The 18,891-nt window shown below is 35.8% G+C and overlaps 1 protein-coding gene and 1 non-coding gene across 16 annotated transcripts in view; both read left to right on the forward strand.

Annotated features, from left to right (window-relative positions):
• Positions 1-18,891, forward strand: part of ERC1 (ELKS/RAB6-interacting/CAST family member 1) — a 523,885-nt gene that overhangs the window by 373,081 nt on the left and 131,913 nt on the right. The window lies entirely within an intron of this gene.
• TRNAF-GAA (transfer RNA phenylalanine (anticodon GAA)) lies at positions 12,308-12,381 on the forward strand. Its single transcript has one exon. It is a non-coding gene; the product is annotated as a tRNA-Phe (tRNA).

The following is an 18,891-nucleotide window of genomic DNA, read 5'->3' on the forward strand; positions in this document are numbered from 1 at the left end:
ACTTTTTGAGTGCCAATGTGACACTCAAAGGAAATGGTCTATTTCTGATTTTAGATTTTCAGATTAGGGATAATCAACTGGTATGTATTCTGAAAATATTCCAAAATTTGAAAAAGTCCAAAATCCAAAACACTTCTGGTCCTAAGCATTTCAGGTGAAAGATACTCAACCTCTGCTAGGGTTGGCAAACTTTTTCAGTAAAGGGTCAGATTGTAAATTTATTGGGCTTTGTGATCCATTTGGTCACTGTCACAACCATTCAAATCTGTTGTAACATCAAAGCAGCCATAGAAAATAAGTGAACAAATGAGAATGTTTGTGCTCCATTAAAATTTTACCTATGAACACTGAAATTTGAATTTTATGTAATTTTCACAAAATGTTATTATATATTATTTTATGTCACAAAAATATTGTTTTATTTTTTCAACCATTTATGAATGTGAAAACCACTCTTACACATGGTCTATACATAAACAGGTGGTGGGCCAGATTAGACCCTGGACAGTTTGTTAATCCCTGCTTTAAAATTAGCTTCATATTAAGGATGTGTAGCCCACACCATAAAAAAGCTCCTCTAAGTTCTGCAGCAACGCTGTGCAGACCAGTATTCCTCAAACATATTTGACCATGAAAATCTTTTTTCATAAGTGTTTGTTACTATCTCTTGCTGTACTTCCACAGAACACACTTTTGAGAAATGCCGACCTAGAGAATAGCTATGTGTGCTAGAGATGAAGTTTGGGCTGTGGAGCACACTGGAAATAACAAGAAAAGCCCTTAGTTTTTATTACTCTTGCTCTGATCACCTGCGCTGACCAATCACAGAACAGCACAGTAGAAAATTGAGTTAGCTCTCTTAGGAAAGCAGCAGTTAGGCACTACAGCTGAGTGAAAGAATGGCTGACATGAAGGTGGACATGACAAAATTCATGCCATCCATCAGGTTACAAAATGGGGAAAAGTATGCATGTGACTGTAACATAATACAAAATAGAGGTGCTCTAAGATAAAATATTCAGTCAAGAGGCGGAAAAGATCCAGAGGCCAAATACGAAGTATAATCAGTGATAGATATCAGTTACTATAATTTAAAAATCTTTACTTCTTGTTTAAAAATAAAGCAAAAGTTTAAAACTTCAAAAAAAATGACATTCCTCACAGAAATAGAAAAGACAATCCGAAAATTCATAAGGAACCACAAAAGACCCCAAACAGCAAAAGCAATCCTAAGCAAAGAGAACAAAGCTGGAGGTATCACACTACCTGGTTTCAAAATATACTACAAAACTATAGTAACCCAAACAGCATGGTACAAGCATAAAAACAGACACACAGACCAATGGAACACAATAGTCAAGCCAGAAATAAAACCATGTATTTAAAGCCAACTGATTTTTAGTAAAGGCTCCAAGAGTATTCATTGGGGAAAGGACAGTCTCTTCAATAAATGGTGCTGGAGAAAACTGGATAGCCATATGCAGAAGAATGAAACTAGACCCTTATCTTTCCCTATATACAAAAATCAACTCAAAGTGGATTAAGACTGGAGGACATAAAACTTCTAGAAGAAAACATAGGAGAAACACTTCAGGACATTGAGCTAGGCAAGGACTTTAAAAGCACAGGCAACAAAAGCAAAAATAGACAAATGGGATTGCATCAAACTAAAAAGCTTCATAGCAAAGGAAACAGCCAACAGAGTGAAAAGATAACCTGCAGAGTAGGAGAAAATATTTGCAAACAATGTATCCAACAAGGGATTGATATCCAGAACTTACAAGGAACTCAACTCAATAGCAAAAAAACAAATAATCCAATCAAAAAGTGGACAATTGAACTAAATAGACAGTTCTCAAAAGAAGGTGTACAAGTGGCCAACAGGTATATGAAGAAATACTCAACATCATTAATCATCAGGACAATGCAAATCAAAACAATGATGAGATCCTAGGCAACGAGCCAAAGGCCACAGCCCCCTTCTGGAAGCAGGGAAGACAGTACACTGTGGTCCTAGGCAAGGAGCCACAGGCCACAGCCCCCTCTACCCAGAAGCAGGCAAGACAGCATGCCCAGGGTCCTTGGCAAGGACCTGAAGGCCACACCCCCCTCTGCACAGAAGCAGGCAAGAAAGCACACCCAGGGTCCTAGGCAAGGAGCTGAGGGCAGTACCCCCCACCCAAAAGCAGGCAAGGGAGCATGCTGAAAACACCACTCCATGTGGGTGGCCCACCACACCCACCACCACAGCCAAGGCTGCCTCAAAAGCAGCTCAGTGCCACAGCAGCAGCCACATCCACTATGCAGGTGGCCCACCCAACACTCGACTGCATTGATACAAGGAGAGTCACCAGTGGAGACTGGAAAAAGATGACATCTCTCTCCTCAAAGCCCACTCCAGAGTAATTAGAAGAAGCAACTCCTCTACCAGATGACTAGACATCAATGTAGAAATACTAGAAATATGAAAACCTGAGAAAATACGACACCACCAAAAAAATGCAATTGTTTTCAAATACCAGACCTTATAGAGCAGGAAACCCTTGAAATGACTGAAAAGAACTTCTGAGCAATAATCTTAAGGAAATTCAATGAGATATGAGAAGACACAGGTAGACAACATAATGAAATGAGAAAAAAAAAATCCAGGACACGAAGGAGAAAATTTACAAACAGATTAATACCTAAAAAAGAATGTAGCAGACTGAAAGATTCACTCGACGAAATAAAAAACACAACCAACAGCTTAAGCAGCAGGCTAGAACAAGCAGAAGAAAGAATTCCTGATCTTGAAGATAGTCTTTTCAAAATAACCCAGGCATTCGCAAAAAAGGAAAAAGGAATATTAAGAAATGAAGAAAATCCAAGGGAGCTAGCAGACAACTTTAAGTGCACAAACATTTGAATCATGGGTGTTCCAGAAGGGGAGGAAAAAGGAAAAGGCATGGAAAATCTATCTCCACAATAATGGAAAACTTCCCAGGTATAGAGAGAGACATGGACCTTCAGATCCAGGAAGCTCAAAGATCCCCAAACAGATTCAACCCAAAAAGATCCTCTCCAAGACACATTATAGTCAAACTGGACAATCTCAAAGACAAAGAGAGAATCTTAAAAGAAGGAAGAGAAAAGGGAGCCCTATCAGACTAACAACACACTTCTCAGCAGGAACTCTACACACCAGAAGAGAATTGAATGATATATTCAAAATACTAAAAGAAAAAAACTGCAAGCCAAGAATACTATACCCAGCAAAGCTATCCTTCAGAAATGAGGAGAAAATAGTGTATTTTCCAGACAAACAAAACCTGAAGGATTTCACCACCACATGACCAGCCCTGCAGGAAATCTTCAAGGGAGCCCTGTGTCTGGAATCCAAAAAACAATAATCACTACAACAAAGACACAAGAAAGAACAAAACCCACTGGTAGAACAAAAATGCAAACAAGAAAGAGAAAGAAACTAAATCTTACCACCACAAAAGGCCATAGTGACAATATAATAATGTTCCTACTTTATTTCTGATTTTTGTAATTTCAGTCTCTCTTTTTTCTTTGTCAGTGTAGATAAAGGTTTGCAAATTTTGTTGATCTTTTTAAAAAATCAACTTTTGATTTTGTTGTTTTTCTCTATTGTTTTTAAATCTCTATTCCATATATTTCTGTTGCAATCTTTGTTATTTCCTACTTATATATTTTTTGGTTTAGTTTGCTCTAATTCTTCTGTTTTCTTAAGATAAAAGTTTATATTACTGATTTGAGATTCTTCTTATTTTTAATATAGGTGTTTACAAGTATTAATTTTCCTCTAAGCACTGCATGAGCCCTACATCCTATAAATTTTGATATGTTGCTCTCTTATCTTTATCTCAAAGTACTCTCTAATTTCCCTGTGATTTTTTTTAACCCATTTATTTAGAAGAGTGTTGTTTACCACACATGCGTGAGTTTCCTAAATTTCCTTCTATTATTGTGGTCAGAGAACATATTTTCTATGATCTTAGTCTTCTTTTAAAAGTTCATGAAAGATTTCCACTATCTTTCAATTCTATTTTTCCACGGACATTTTGAAGTACACTTGTCTTTATATTCTGTTTTATTGATTTTTTATGTATTTATGTTGCTAAATTTAGATACTTAATTTCTGTTCTTGATTTCCTTTTATTAAGTGGACTTGTTGATTTGCTTAGAAATTAATTTGCCTTTGAAAAGTTTCTTCATCTTCCTCTGTTGAAACGAATTTGATATTTGCGTGCTTTTGGAGGACGTTAGTGAACTATCTCAAATAATTGTAGATATTATAAAATGAAAGATTTAAATTTTAATAAGTTTTACATCTCCAGTTTTTCTAAAAATGAGAAGCCCTACTTTCTACAGTGTTTTGTTATTTATGTTATTCAGTTTATGTATTTGTTATTTGAAAAAGTAAATGTGCATATCCTTGTTTTTAAAAAAAACAATGAGGTATTATCTCACCCAGGTTAAAATGGCTATTATCAAAAGTTTTAAAGTCTTTATTGCTCTTGTTAAAAAAACAAAAGTTTAAAACAAAAATAATGACCAAATAAAAGAAGAGAAGATAACAAATGCTGGTGAGGATACAGAGAAAGGGGAACACTCCTGTACTGTTGGTGGGACTGTGAATTAGTATAATCATTATGGAAAACAGTCTGGAGGTTCCTCAAGAAGTACAAATAGGACTACCATATGATCAGTTAATCCCACTACTAGTTAAAGACCCAAAGGAAAGGAAATCAGTCTATTGAAGAGATATTAGTACTCTCATGTTTATTGCAGCACTACTGACAATAGCCAAGATATGGAATGTGGAATATACACACAATGGAATGCTACTCAGCCATAAAAAAGAATGACATTCTGTCATTTGCGCAACACGGAGGAGTTTGGAGGACATTATAAGTGAAGTAAGCCAGGAACAGAGAGAGAAATACCACATGTTTTCTCACACATACTGGGAAGCTAAGAAAGTTGATCACATAGAGGTAGAGAGTAGAATGGTGGTTACCAGAAGCTGTAAGGGGTAGTGGGGAGAGGAGATAGCGAGACATTGGTGAACGAATACAAAAGTGCAGCCAGGTGGGAAGAGTAATATCCAGTGTTCTGTAGCACATAACTAACAAGTTACTGTAGAGTTTCGATTAGCTAGAAGGGAGGATTTTGAATGTTAGGTGTTCAGAATTATAGATGAAAAACTAATCAGTGGTTACCAGGATTTCAGGGCAGGAGGGAGGGAGGGAGGGAAGAAGCACAGGGAATTTATTCTGCTTACTACCGTGATGGTTAATTCATGACAATATGCATTAGGCAGAATCCATAGAACTGTGCAATACAAAGAGGGGACCCTAACACAAAATTAGGTTAATAATACTGTACCAATATTGATTTCATAATTGTAACAGATATACCACATCAGTGTGCCATGTCAGTGACAGGAGAAACTGTACATGTGAGCGAGGGGAAAGTATGAGGACTACCCGCACTTTCTGCTCAACTCGGTGAAACTAGAACTATAGAAATAAAGAAAAAATTTTAGTTTGCATATAGTAAAATTCTAAAACTTGTTTTGAAATAGTATTTTCAATTGTCATTTTCCTTTATCTTTGAGAAGAAAATGAATGATTCAGTAGGCAGCAAAAGGTATTGCTTTACTATTCTTGAGAATATTTTTCAAATAAAAATAATGCCATTGTGAAGCAGAAATTTTTCAAATAAAAAACCACTTTTATCAGAAGATTCTGTATGTCCTGTCCTTTTATGCCTCCCTTAACCATGTGCCCCTCATAATTAAGAAAAGGGAAAATAGTTGTAGTAAGCATTCTTTCTAAATTATGTCTGGCATCTGACAAGCAGCTAGAACGTAGGGGAGGATGCAGAGAAGACAGGATCATCCCAGCTGACAGTGTAACTCATGTACCTGTGCAAGTGCAGTCACGTGTCCATCCCTACAGAACTTCCCCACCAGGTGTCTCATTTCAAACCTGTGTAGGAGAGGAGGAGATCTCATGATTTTTGCCAACAAATTGATAGCAGATGAATGAGAGAATTGTTAAATCATTAATACAGGAAGGCAACAGATGTATAAGGTTTGTTTTCAGCCAGCAAATGTTTTTGGTGACCTCCAAGATCTCAGCAACCCAGTGTCTTCTGTCCTCTCTCATATATCCCAGTAATCACTCATTGTCCCCCTGCAGCTTTCATATGCTTTGTACACAGCTTGAAGAATATCCTGGATATTTATGTATTGGAACAGTTCCTACTTTTTTCTGGCGGTGTATCACACATCCAAAGATTAGATGTTCTGCATAATGTTGGCTGTTTTGAGAGATCAAGACACAGTTAGCACTTGATTGTGCTACAAGGTGGAGAACTGAGTGCTGGGACGCCACTGGCATTCTTCTACCAAATTTCACAGCAAACAGACTCGGAATGCAATGCAAACTGAAGGAAAGGCAAGCAAGTAGCACTGTGTGGACAGCTGGTATGGACATGTTATCCATCTAAAACTGGAAAAGGTCAAGTAAACAGTGGGACAGTGACAAAGCGCAGGGATTAATTGCTGAAGCATTCAGTAATTCTTAAAACAGACATCTAAATAAATGGAGGCAGTCTGGAGCTTGAGTTCTGAGAAACAATGTAAGAAGACTTTATTTTCCTTTGGAAACAAAGACTTACTAAGGAAAGAGACAAGATAAATGGTGTAGCCTAAAAAAAAAGTGATAACAAGTGTACCTTATTTTGAAGGGACTGCATCTTCATATAAAAGATTGTACTCTGAAATTTTCTGTTCATGTTACATTATCAAACATGAGGCAGAAAGGACATACTAAAATAATAAAATAGTGAAAACAAAATGAAAGAAAAGACCACTATGAATCTTTTTTATACACACCATCTCCATATGTTACTGTGAACCTACCACTTAGCTTCATCTCTTGAGGCTCATGCTAAGCTTCCCCCTCTCCCTATCCCACCCTCAGATTTCTAACACAGATCAGTGAATTTAAGACATAATTCACTAGGAATTTTCATAGGATTTGAGTAAATCCCCAACAGAAACTCCCTTAGCTTGCCAGCTGTTTTTAAAGGCAGATATGTAGAAAGTAGAAGGTCCTCTAAGTTTGCCTGTCTGTCTTGTGATAGCCTTTGCCGTGAAGATAGGAGGAGTTTTGCCCAAGAATGCATCATAAGATGTTCTCCTAAACTTTCTTTCAGATAATCTGTTTGATAGAACCAAATCATAGAGGTTATCTATCTCTGCATAATATTTCTAAGCCTAGTAGTTGTCAGTATTTCGAGTGTCGGCAATATCATCACAATTTAAGAGTTTAAAATGCTTTTGATCATTTTCACTGTGGAGTTGGAAGCTTTTTGTATATACTTATTGAATTAACAAAAATAAATGCAAATGCTAAAAATCTAGCCTTGGCCAGGATGAGGGCATCATGGACACCTAATACCTTACTGTTCGTCTTTTAAATTAGTTCATCTGCCTGTAAAGTAGTGGGTCTCAGGATTACGTGGAGATCTTCTTAAAAGTATGGATATCCATACCAGAAATTTAAATGTAGTAGGTCAGGAATAGTATACAGATTTCCATTTTGAATAATTTCTTTCATGTTTGAGAACAACTATTATAAAGCAAATCTGATATCATATAATATACAGCTATTGGCCTAATTATTCTTGAGCCCTTCTTGGGTTCTGCAGGGTAAATCTGCTTCACTCTCTTAAGACATTTTCCTGTATGGGCACTATGGATTGATTTTCAGGTGCTAAGTCATTTGGAATTTCCTCATCCATTTTCCCTTTATCCATTATGGTTTGGCATAACAGAAATCTTATATTGACAGAGATAGAGTTTGTTTCTGTTGTTTGTCGTCCTGCTGTTAGGGACATTTTCTAGAGAAGGGAACTGAAAGGTCTTTGCTCTGCCATCTTGAAATCAGGAATCCACAATTGTCATTATTAGCACTATATTGGAGTCCTAAAAAGTTTGTCCAGGAGGGGAAAAGAGCAGTCATAGCAGCTTTTCAGAACAGTAGGGTGTGGAGGCCTTTTCCCTTTTAAGATGAGTATCAGTAATTGTAGCAAGTTGAGGGCCTGAACAGGCAATCATTTTAGATCAAATACAACACATTTTCATTTTTATGAATTCTCTGGAAATAGGTGGACATTAAGTAAAGTTCAGGAATCATTTCTACACTCAGCAGAAATAGAAACAACTCACTAGAACTATGACTGTGCAGAGAACAAAGTCTAACCCTGTCCTAGTCCATTTTGTGCTGCTGTAACAGAATACCACAGACTGGATAATTTGTAATGAAGAAAAATGTATTGGCTCCTGGTTCTGGAGGCTGGGAAGTCCAAGATTCACCTGCTGAGGGCCTTCTTGCTGCATCGTTCCATGGTGGAAGGGCAGAGAGGGCAGGGAGACGGGCTGCTCCCATGATAACAAACCCACTCCTGCGGTAACAGCATTAATCCATTCATGAGGGTAGAGCCTATCACCTCTTAAAGGTCCTGCCTATCAACACTGTTACAGTGACAGATTTCAACCTGATTTTGGGAGGGGACAAACATTTAAACCATAGCAGACTCTTCCTGAAGTGATGCTGTTTTCTTTTCTGTTATAATGTTTCACCATAAATTGTGGTTCCCTGCATATTATATTGAACAGACTATTGGTCTCTACATATTTGGGTGTCATCATTAGATCTTCTAACATGAAGACTATATAGATATATTTTACATACATTTTCATAGTTGACTAATTCTATAGGTCTAAACTTTTTCTTTTTTAAAAAAAAGGTATCATGTGCCATTATTTTACAAATTAATATAGATCCTATAAATTTTTAGTGGATCTAAATTCTAATCAATATGCTATACAAATAAGCATTATCTTAACAAAGTATTCCTTTCTCTTCTGGCATCTTTTTTCTTTTTTTAAAGAATGCATTCTCAGTAAACAAGGATAATACTGTGATTGTAATGACAGAAACACAAGTTACTTCAATTCTGTCATTTTATGTGACCACTGGAATTTTTTATTTGTGCATAAACTTTAAAACACTGAAATAGTGTGAACTGTGAGATGTCATATTTTGTTTGATAAATGTAAAAGTTAGTTCATACAGAAAATATTTTATTGAATTTAAATAATGTCTTTAAAATAAGAATTTATTCTGTTTAAAAAAATAAAAATAAAGAATACGTTCTGAGACTTATTCTGATCTCTTAATTTCTCTTCTACTTTTTAGCTTCCAGTTATATTGTCTATTTTAGTATTTATAGACTTTTCATAGACTTTGCCTCATGTAATCATGCTAAGCATGTATGTTAAGCAGATCCAAAACATTTCATTAAAAGTAGTTAGGATTTATGTTCAGCTGTTTTGACAAAAATAACAGAGAGTAAACTGTATATAAGTTTATGTCTCTTTCATGTGACAGTTCAAACTGGTGTAGGAATTCTGCTCTATGAAGCTGTCAGGGGCGTGGGGTCATCCTCTCTTGTTGCTTTGCTGTGCCTGCTGTGTTACCCTGTCCACGTGATCCAGGAGGGCTCACTACTACACTGCATCCCTGCCAGGGAAGGGGAGGGCACTCTAACCACATGGCCAATAAGCTACTTCAAGTAAATATATATATATATATGTATATATATATATATATATATTTTTTTTTTTTTTTTTCTTCTTCTTCAAAGGTAAAGAAGCTTAGCGTATCAAATACAAAAGTCTGGATGTCTTGTCGGTGGAAGGGAGTCTCTAGATGTAACTTTGTATACAGGTGATTGTATTGTCCTAATCTAATCATGAAGAATATGAGATTTGGCTATAGAATAGTAAGAATATTTCTTTTAAATAATAAGAACTTTGGAACTTAGGATCCAATTGAGTCTCAAAATAGCCATTTATCCAGTTTTGCACTTACTCCATTGCTCAAATACATTTGTATCCCCTTCTTGGGAATTGTTTCAGTGACCCTGAAAACAAATATATACTTACACCTCATTGTGGTCCAAAAAACATATCACCCTGATTTGTTGGGTATGCACCAGACTTGGTGACAAAATTAAAATTCAGTTTAATACAAAGGATATTTTTCAGAATTCCAAATAGTTAATGCAGTGAACTTTGAAGTCAATTTCAAAGAGAAATTTATCAGCATCATTAAAATAAATGTTTTTATATAACTGCCCAAAAGAGATTATCTGAAGAACTTATCTTTCATTTGAAGTATAAATACAGGTGTATTTCATAAAGGAAGCGACTAAAGTTTTACTAAAATAACTTTTAAGGAAATAGAGGATAAAAAGGCACATCTTTACCTATTAGTAATATTTAATTTTTGGTAGTCTCAAGGAACCTCTAGAATTGAGTTCATTTACTTTGGGATAAGCAAATTTAATCATGGAATATAGGTTATTCCATATTTCTTATTCCTGTGTGGATAACTGCATTTCGCAAGTGCCTCAGCATTTGCTGCAATCTTAACAAAGTCGATCTTTTTGTTGTCCACATATGAAATTTAAAGTGGGTGCCCCAGGATTTGTTAAAAGAAACATTGGCTAAAGTTTTCGGCTGTTTGTTTTGCTTGTTTTTAATTCAGAAGGAATTTTCTAACATTTTGACAGATGGATACCATCAGTAGAGCTGAAAACAGCCTATTAAAGTTTGTTTTGTGACATCTAACATTAAAGAACACAAAGAAATTGTTATAATTATTTAGTTATGTGCATAATTTTGCTTGAATGCTAGCTGCCATAACAGACTAAGTTCTGTGAAGTCATTGTTTCAGCATATCAGTAGTACTTAACACAAGACTTGGCACATAGTAGGCACTCAACAAATATTGGTAATTTGTATGTTGTTTGTGGTACTAGTTTTGTTTGTGGATTCTATGTGTCAGGTCACATAGGCTAGTGAGTAAGTCAAGCAGTTCATGCTTTTGAATCTACAGCTCAGTACAGAAAAATACCTAAAAATGAACTAGCAAAGTTATTAAATTAGTTTTGTCAGTAGCTGGCTTCGTGACTTGCTGGTATAATTTTTGAAAGCTTCTGACGTTGCTCTGTGAGGTTCCATCTATTTTAACATTTCTGTAGTACATTACTACAACATCTGTGGTATCTGTAGTAACTAAAACATTTGCTCCCTGTTCTTTCATTGTGTTGTATGTATTTTCTTAAAGATATTTTTCCTGTTAAGACAATATTGAATATGAAGGGGATACTTTTTTTTTTATGTGATTCTTGAAAAACTGGGACTTCTTCCAAGAAAGTTCCCTCTTTAAAATATTAGCATAAAGGAGAATGAACTTAACAATGACTCTAGACAAGCTTATAATGCAGACATGTATTTGCTTTCTGTGATCAAGTAATCATTTAAGCATTGAGGAAAATTTATTTGATTATTGGAGGGTCTACTTTGTTGCATGTGGAATGGGTAATGCTAATAATCATGTAAATTGTTTCTCCTCTCTTATATTCAGATAAATGGGCTTTCCTAACCTGGGTTCAGAGAAAGTAGACCAAGAAAGATTTTTAGTTCTGGAGTAGATTTGTTTTTAGTTAATTGGCTGAAATTAACTAAAATTGCCTGCTATGTGAGGAACTTATATGTGGAGTTAAGTCATGGTCCCTGTACTCAAGAAACTTATCTGTTAGTCAAGTACTCAAGATTTGAATATGTAATGTTTCTTTTTAAAAGAAAAAAAACCTCTGCTCAATCAGTAAGCAGTGATTCCTCCAAAGGAATATATGGTATAGATAATAAAGTTCTACGTGATTAGACAAGTAAGAGAGGCCAGAAATAGAGTAGCTTTTGAGAAGGCTTTATTGAAAGGGTAAATCTAGACTTTAAAAGATGGACACAGAAGGTGAGTTGAAAGTACTCAAAGATAGACCCATTAAATTGAGGATATGCTATTTCAATCTCTGGCCTGGAAAAAAATTGCTGGTTTCTATTGAACTAATAAACAATTTGTACAAATCTGTGATTCAGTGAAATGAGTTTTGGATACCACCCTCACCTTCTCTTAAGGGAGGTTGGAGCTGTGCTTATATGCCTAGACACCAGCTGCCTTCATAATCTTGAGCACTAAAAACAAGACCCAGATCTAAAAACCCAGTTTGAATTTACATTCCACAGTTGTTAATATAGTGTAAAATCTCTAATGAAGTTGGTTTTTGTGAAAGTGTCTCCAGGAAAACAAAATTCTGGAACCTTGACAGCATTTATAATACCACAATTATCCGTTAAAAACCTGAGGGTGCTGGGACTGGCCAGTTAGCTTAGTTGGTTAAAGCATGGTGCTGAAAACACCAAGGTCCAGGGTTCAATCCCTGTACTGGCCAGCCACCCAAATAACCAAAAAAAGCCCAGGATGGAGTTTCTGAAAGGCTTATTGTCAACTAGTTAACACAGTATGGGATGAAACCAGCAGACGACTCTCTGTATGAAGTGGGAGTTTATTGGGACCTTCCTTAGAGCCAGGGAGCTGAATTATATTTAAAATATTCATGGAAGAGGAACGGGATTCCAGTGCTTCTTAAAAGAAAGCCATTCTGTTTTTCCATGAGGTTCTTTCTTTGTTTTAGACCTTTCATCTCCAAGTTGCTTTATTCTGTTGCTGGTGCTTCTTCAAGTATCATTGTCTTACAGCCCTATAGAAGATTAGACACTCTTTTGTATACCTGACTTTTAATCAGATATTGGAACTCCTATAACTATCACCTCCAGTTTCTTGAACAGATTTTCAGTATCACTGTAAATGGTATTTAACATGAAGTGGCAGAAAACAAATTGTTCACAGTCTACGTCCTGTCCAGTCTACTAGCACTGAAGCTATGGTTGTATATTATATTTTTAACTAGGTCTAATAAAGAAGGATATCAGGACCCCAAAGAAGCTGCCATCGTTCTGAGTCCTGCCAGTGCTTCCACCCTAGATCTTTCCTCATCTGCTTAGTCCATCCGACCTTGGCTTTGCCCACCACCATCTTCTTAGTCCAGTAATGGCTAGATTAAGACCAATACATTTTTAGAATTCTGTTTTTCTTCTTTTGGAGAATATAGTGAAGAAAAAGTCTGAAGAGACTAGGGTGGAAAATGCTTATAGGGTATTTTGTAAGTTCGAGGTCACTTAAACTTGGAAGCATAAAAATACACTGTGCCTGAAGACATTGTGCTAAATGAAATAAGCCAAAGACAAAAGGACAAATACTGTATGGTTTCCCTTATATTAGGTACCTAGAGTAGTCCAATTCGTAGAGACAGAGAGTAGAATGGTGATTGGTAGGGTCTAGGGCCCAGGGAGAATGCGGAGTTAGTGTTTGATAGGTAGTTTCAGTTGGAGACGATGAAAAACCTCTGGAGATGGGCGGTGGTGATAGTTGCACAGCAACATGAACATATTTAATGCCACTGAGCCGTACTCTTAAAAATGGTTATAATGGTCAATTTTGTACTATGTGTATTTTACCACAATAAAAAATATATTGTGCTTATAATTGTCACGTTTTCTATGTTAAAAACATTCCTCATCCAGAAGATTTTTATGATTTTTCAAAGAACTTTATCAAGCTATAATATACAAACAGTAAAGTGCATACATTTTAAACATACAGTTTGGTGAGTTTTGACAAATGTATACACCTGTGTGATTGCCACCATAGTCAAGCTATAGAACATTTCCAAAATGTTCCCCTGTGCCCCTTTCCAGTCATCCTCCGTTTCCCACCCCCAGCCCATGATCTGCTTTCTATCTTTGTGGGTAGATTACAATTAAATTTTATATTTTTTAATCAAATCGAGAGGATATAAATTTGTTTTTCTAACAAATGAAAATACAAACATCAAGTTTTTGTCAGTCTGAGAAGCAGCCAGAAGCTTCATAACAGAAGTATCAGTAGTATCACAGTAAAACCAAGTTTTCAAACTTGCCATAATCTACAGTGGGCTAGATATATTAACATGCTCAATTTTCAAAAGAAGGGAGAGAAAAAACTAAATACAAGTTTTGTACACAAAATTTTGTCTGTCAGCCTGATTTACTGGACTATAATTAGCAGAGTTTTTGCCCTTATTATGTTAATTTTGACCCTTTCAAGGACTTCTGAAAAATGAAAGTTTGTCTATATTGGGATAACTTCTGTGCTCATTTTTTTGTTAGCTTATTTTTTGTTAATGTTGTTGTTAATTGAAACATAATTGATTATACTTATTTGTGGGCTACTGAGTTGAGCAAGAAGGATGTGCTAGGCAGGACTCCTGCATGCACTGTTGAACAAAAGCCCCCAAATAGTCTACATTTGGTAACCTTCAACAGTTTCTTTCCAGCATCAAAGCACAAATGTGATAGTCATTTTGTGTTGCATGTTCATTGAACGGTGAGGCAGTTTTTCATTTATAGTCCTACTGTGACTCTTGAATCCAAGAGTCAGACAGCAGCATTTTATTCTTCATCCTTTAGAAATAATTCTTGAGAAGTTAATAAGAATAATAATTTTTGTAATACAAGATTTCTACTCAAAATATATCTCTAGCAGTAGTATCCTTAGCCTTTCTGCTTCCAGAATCTTCTAATCTCTCCTCTTTGCCTTCAACTCAGTCTTTCTCAAACCTTGCTTTACTTCTCTAGAACTTTCGGTGCTTCTATATTGTGTTCAATATCAAATTATTCCTTTTTCAGCATTTTGAGTACCTTCTGAGTGACAGATTTCACAGTCTGTATTCATTCTTTTTACTTTTATTTTTAAATGTTTTCTTTTTATTGGTTATGAATATTCATGGGGTACAAAGCAAATTGTCACCATTCGTGCCTAAGAAGTGATGGCCAGATCCATACTGGCAGCATGTTCATTACCACAAATAGTGATTGTACCCCATATCCCTCACCCAATTATCCCCGACCTCCCTCCCCATCCCCCTTTCCCCACTCCACTTTGTATCCCTAGGTATGTTCTCTCCCTCTGCGAGTCCAATGCATCACTGTGGTCTTTCTTTCCTTTCTTCTTTATCTCTTAGCTCCCACTTATGAGAGAGTACATATGGTATTTATCCCTCTGTGCTTTGCTTATTTCACTTAACATGAGTTTCTCCAAGTTCATCTATGTTGTTGCAAACGGGAGTATTTCATTCTTTTTTATGGCAGAGTAGTATTCCATAGTGTATATATACCACAGTTTCCTTATCCAATCATCCATTGATGGACATTTAGGTTGGTTCCATATCTTAAATATTGTGAACAGAGCAGTGATGAACATGGGAGTGCAGGTATCCCTTCACTGTGATAATTTCCATTCCTTTGGGTATATACCAAGAAGAGGGATTGCTGGATCATATGGAGGATCTATCTGTAGTTGTTTGAGAAACCTCCAAATTGTTTTCCAAAGTGGTTGTACTAATTTACAGTCCCACCAGCAGTGTAGGAGCATTCCCTTCTCTCCACATCCTCACCAGCATTTATTATTCTCATTATTTTTGATTATAGCCAGTCTAACTGGAATGAGGTGGTATCTCAATGTGGTTTTAATTTGCATTTCCCTGATGACTAGTGATGTTGAGCATTTATTCAAGTACCTGTTGGCCATTTGTTTGTCTTCCTTTGAAAAATGTCTATTCAGCTCTTTTGCCTATTTTTAAATTGGATTATTTGGTTTTTTTACTTTATAATTTCTCGAGTTCTTTGTATATTATGGATATTAATCCCTTGTCAGATGCATAGTTAGCAAAAATTTTCTCCCACTCTGTAGGTTATTGTTTCACTCTGTTGATTGTTTCCTTTGCTGTGCAGAAGCTTTTTAGTTTGATATGGTCCCATTTGTTTGTTTTTTCTTTTGTTGCTTGTGCTTTCAGGCTCATGTTCATAAAGTCTGTGCCCAGACCTAGTTCCTGAAGTGTTTCACCTATATTTTCCCTTAGTAATTTTATAGTTTCAGGTATCAAGTCTTTAATCCATTTTGAGTTGATTTTAGTATATAGTGAGAGGTGCATGTCTAGTTTCATTCTTCTGCATATGGATATCCAAGTTTCCCAGCACCATTTATTGAAGAGGCAGTCTTTTCCCCAATGTATCTTTTTGTTCCCTTTGTCAAATTTCAGATGGCTGTAAGCCTGAGGGGTGATTCTGGGTTCTATATTCTGCTCCACTGGTCTGAGTGTCTATTTTTATGCCAGTATCATGCTGTTTTGGTTACTATAGCTTTGTAGTATAATTTGAAGTCAGGTAGTGTTATGCCTCCAGCTTTATGGTTTTTGCTTAGGATTGCTTTGGCTATTTGGGGCCTCTTCTTGTTCCATATATATGTTGAAATTGTTTTTTCCATTTCTGTGAAGAATGTCATTTTGATGGGGATTGCATTGAATCTGTAGATTGCTTTGGGTAATACAGACATTTTCATAATGTTAAATCTTCCAGTCCAAGAGCATGGAATGTCTTCCCATCGTTTTGTGTCTTCTTTAATTTCTTTCAATAGTGGTTTGTAGTTCTCATTGTAGGGATCTTTCACTTCCTTGGTGAAATTGATTCCTTGGTATTTTATTTTGGGGGGGACTGTTGTAAATGGGCTTACTTTCTTGATTTCTCTTTATGTTAGTTCATTATTTGGAGAATATAAATGCAATTGATTTGGGGGCATTTATGTTATCTTGCAATGTTACTGCAATTATTAAACAGCTCTAGGAGTTTTCTGATAGAGTCTTTAGGTTTTTCTATATATAGTATCATGTCATTGGCAGATAAGGATAGTTTGACTTCATCTTTTCTAATCTTGATGCGCTTCATTTATTTCTCTTGCCTGATTGCCCTGGCTAGTACCTCCAATACTATGTTAAATAGAAGTGGTGAGAGTGGGCATCCTTGTCTGGTTCCTGTTCTTAAGAGAAAAGCTTGCAGTTTTTCCTCATTCAGAATGATACTGGTGGTGGGCTTGTCATAGATGGCTTTAATTGTGTTGAGATACTTTCCTTCTATACCTAATTTGTTGAGAGTCTTTATTATGAAGGGATGTTGAATTTTCTCAAATGCTTTTTCAGCATCTATTGAGATAATCATATGGGTTTTGTCCCTGAGCTTGTTGATGTGATGTATCATGTTAATTGACTTTCATATGTTGAACCATCCTTACATCCCTGGGATGAATCCCACTTGATCATGGTATAAAATTTTTTTGATGTGTTGCTGTATTCTGATTGCTAATATTTTGTTGAGTATTTTTGCATCTATGTTCAAGGATATTGGCCTGTAATTTTCTTTCTTTGTTGTGTCTTTATCTGGTTTTGGCATCAGAGTTATGTTGGTCTCATAGAATGAGTTTGGGAAAATGGCTCCTGTTTCAATTTTTTGGAATAGTTTAAGGAGAATTGATATCAGTTCCTCTTCAAAGGTTTCATGGAATTCAGCTGTAAAGGCATCCAGACCTGGGCTTTTCTTTGTTGGAAGATTGTTGATTACTGCTTCAATCTTGTTGCTTGTTATTGGTCTATTCAGGTTTTCTGTCTCTTCTTGGTTCAGTCTGGGTAGTTTGTATGTGTCCAGAAACTTATCCATATCTTCCAGGTTTTCATATTTGTTGTCATACAGTTGTTTATTATAGTCTCTAATGATTCTTTGTATTTCTATGGTATCAGTTGTAATGTCTCCTTTTTCATTTCTGATTTTTGTTATTTGGGTCTTCTCTCTTCTTTTTTTTTTTTTTTTTTTTTGTTAACCTAGCTAATGGTTTGTCTATTTTATTTATCTTCTTGAAAAACCAACTTTTTCTTTCATTGATCTTTTCTGTCATTTTTGGGGGGTCTCTATTTCATTTAGTTCTGTTCTAATCTTAATTATTTCTTTCCATCTGCTACCTTTAGGTTTGGATTGTTGTTGTTCAAGTTCTTTGAGGCATAGTGTTAGGTTGTTTATTTGCAGTCTTTCCATTCTTTTGATGTAAGCATTTATTGCAATAAATTTGCCTCTCAGTACTGCTTTTGCAGTATCCCACAGGTTTTGGTATGATATATCTTTATTTTCATTAGTTTCAAGAAATTTTTTGATTTCCTGTTTAATTTCTTCTTGGTCCCATAGGTCATTCAGGAGCCTATTATTTATCTTCCATGTATTTGTATAGCTTCCAGCAATTTGCTTATTGTTTATCTCGAGTTTTAGTCCATTGTGGTCTGAAAAGATTGTTGGAATGATTTCAGTTTTTTTAATTTGCTGAGACTAGATTTGTGAGCTAATATGTGGTCTGTCCTAGAGAATGTTCCATGTGCTGATGAGAAGAAAATATATTCTTTAGTTGTTGGTTGAAATGTTTTGTATATATCTGCCAGGTCCAGTTGGTCTAACATGTAGTTTAAATCCTGTGTCTCTTTGTTGATTTGTTGCCTAGAAGATCTGTCCCATACTGAGAAAGGGTTGTTCATGTCACCCACTATTAACATATTAGGGCCTATTTCTTTCTTAGGTTTAAGAGTGTTTGGTTGGTATATATATGGGTGCTCCAGTATTGGGTGCATATATATTTATGATTGTTATATCTTCTAGCTGGATAGATCCTTTTATCATTATATAGTGGCCTTCTTTGTCTCATGTTTTTTGGTTTAAGGTCTATTTTATCCTATATAAGAATAGCTACTACCGCTTGTTTTTGGTTTTCATTTGCATGGTATATCTTTTTTTTTTTTTTTTAAGTTTTATTTTGTCGATATACATTGTGGCTGATTATTGCTCCCCATCACCAAAACCTCCCTCCCTTCTCCCTCCCCCCAACCCCCCCAACAATGTCCTTTCTGTTTGCTTGTCGTATCAACTTCAAGTAGTTGTGGTTGTTATATCTTCTTCCCCCCCCAGTTTGTGTGTGTGTGTGTGTGTGTGTGTGT

Source organism: Cynocephalus volans, chromosome 1 (genome assembly GCF_027409185.1).
Source record: "Cynocephalus volans isolate mCynVol1 chromosome 1, mCynVol1.pri, whole genome shotgun sequence".
Lineage (NCBI taxonomy): Eukaryota > Metazoa > Chordata > Mammalia > Dermoptera > Cynocephalidae > Cynocephalus > Cynocephalus volans.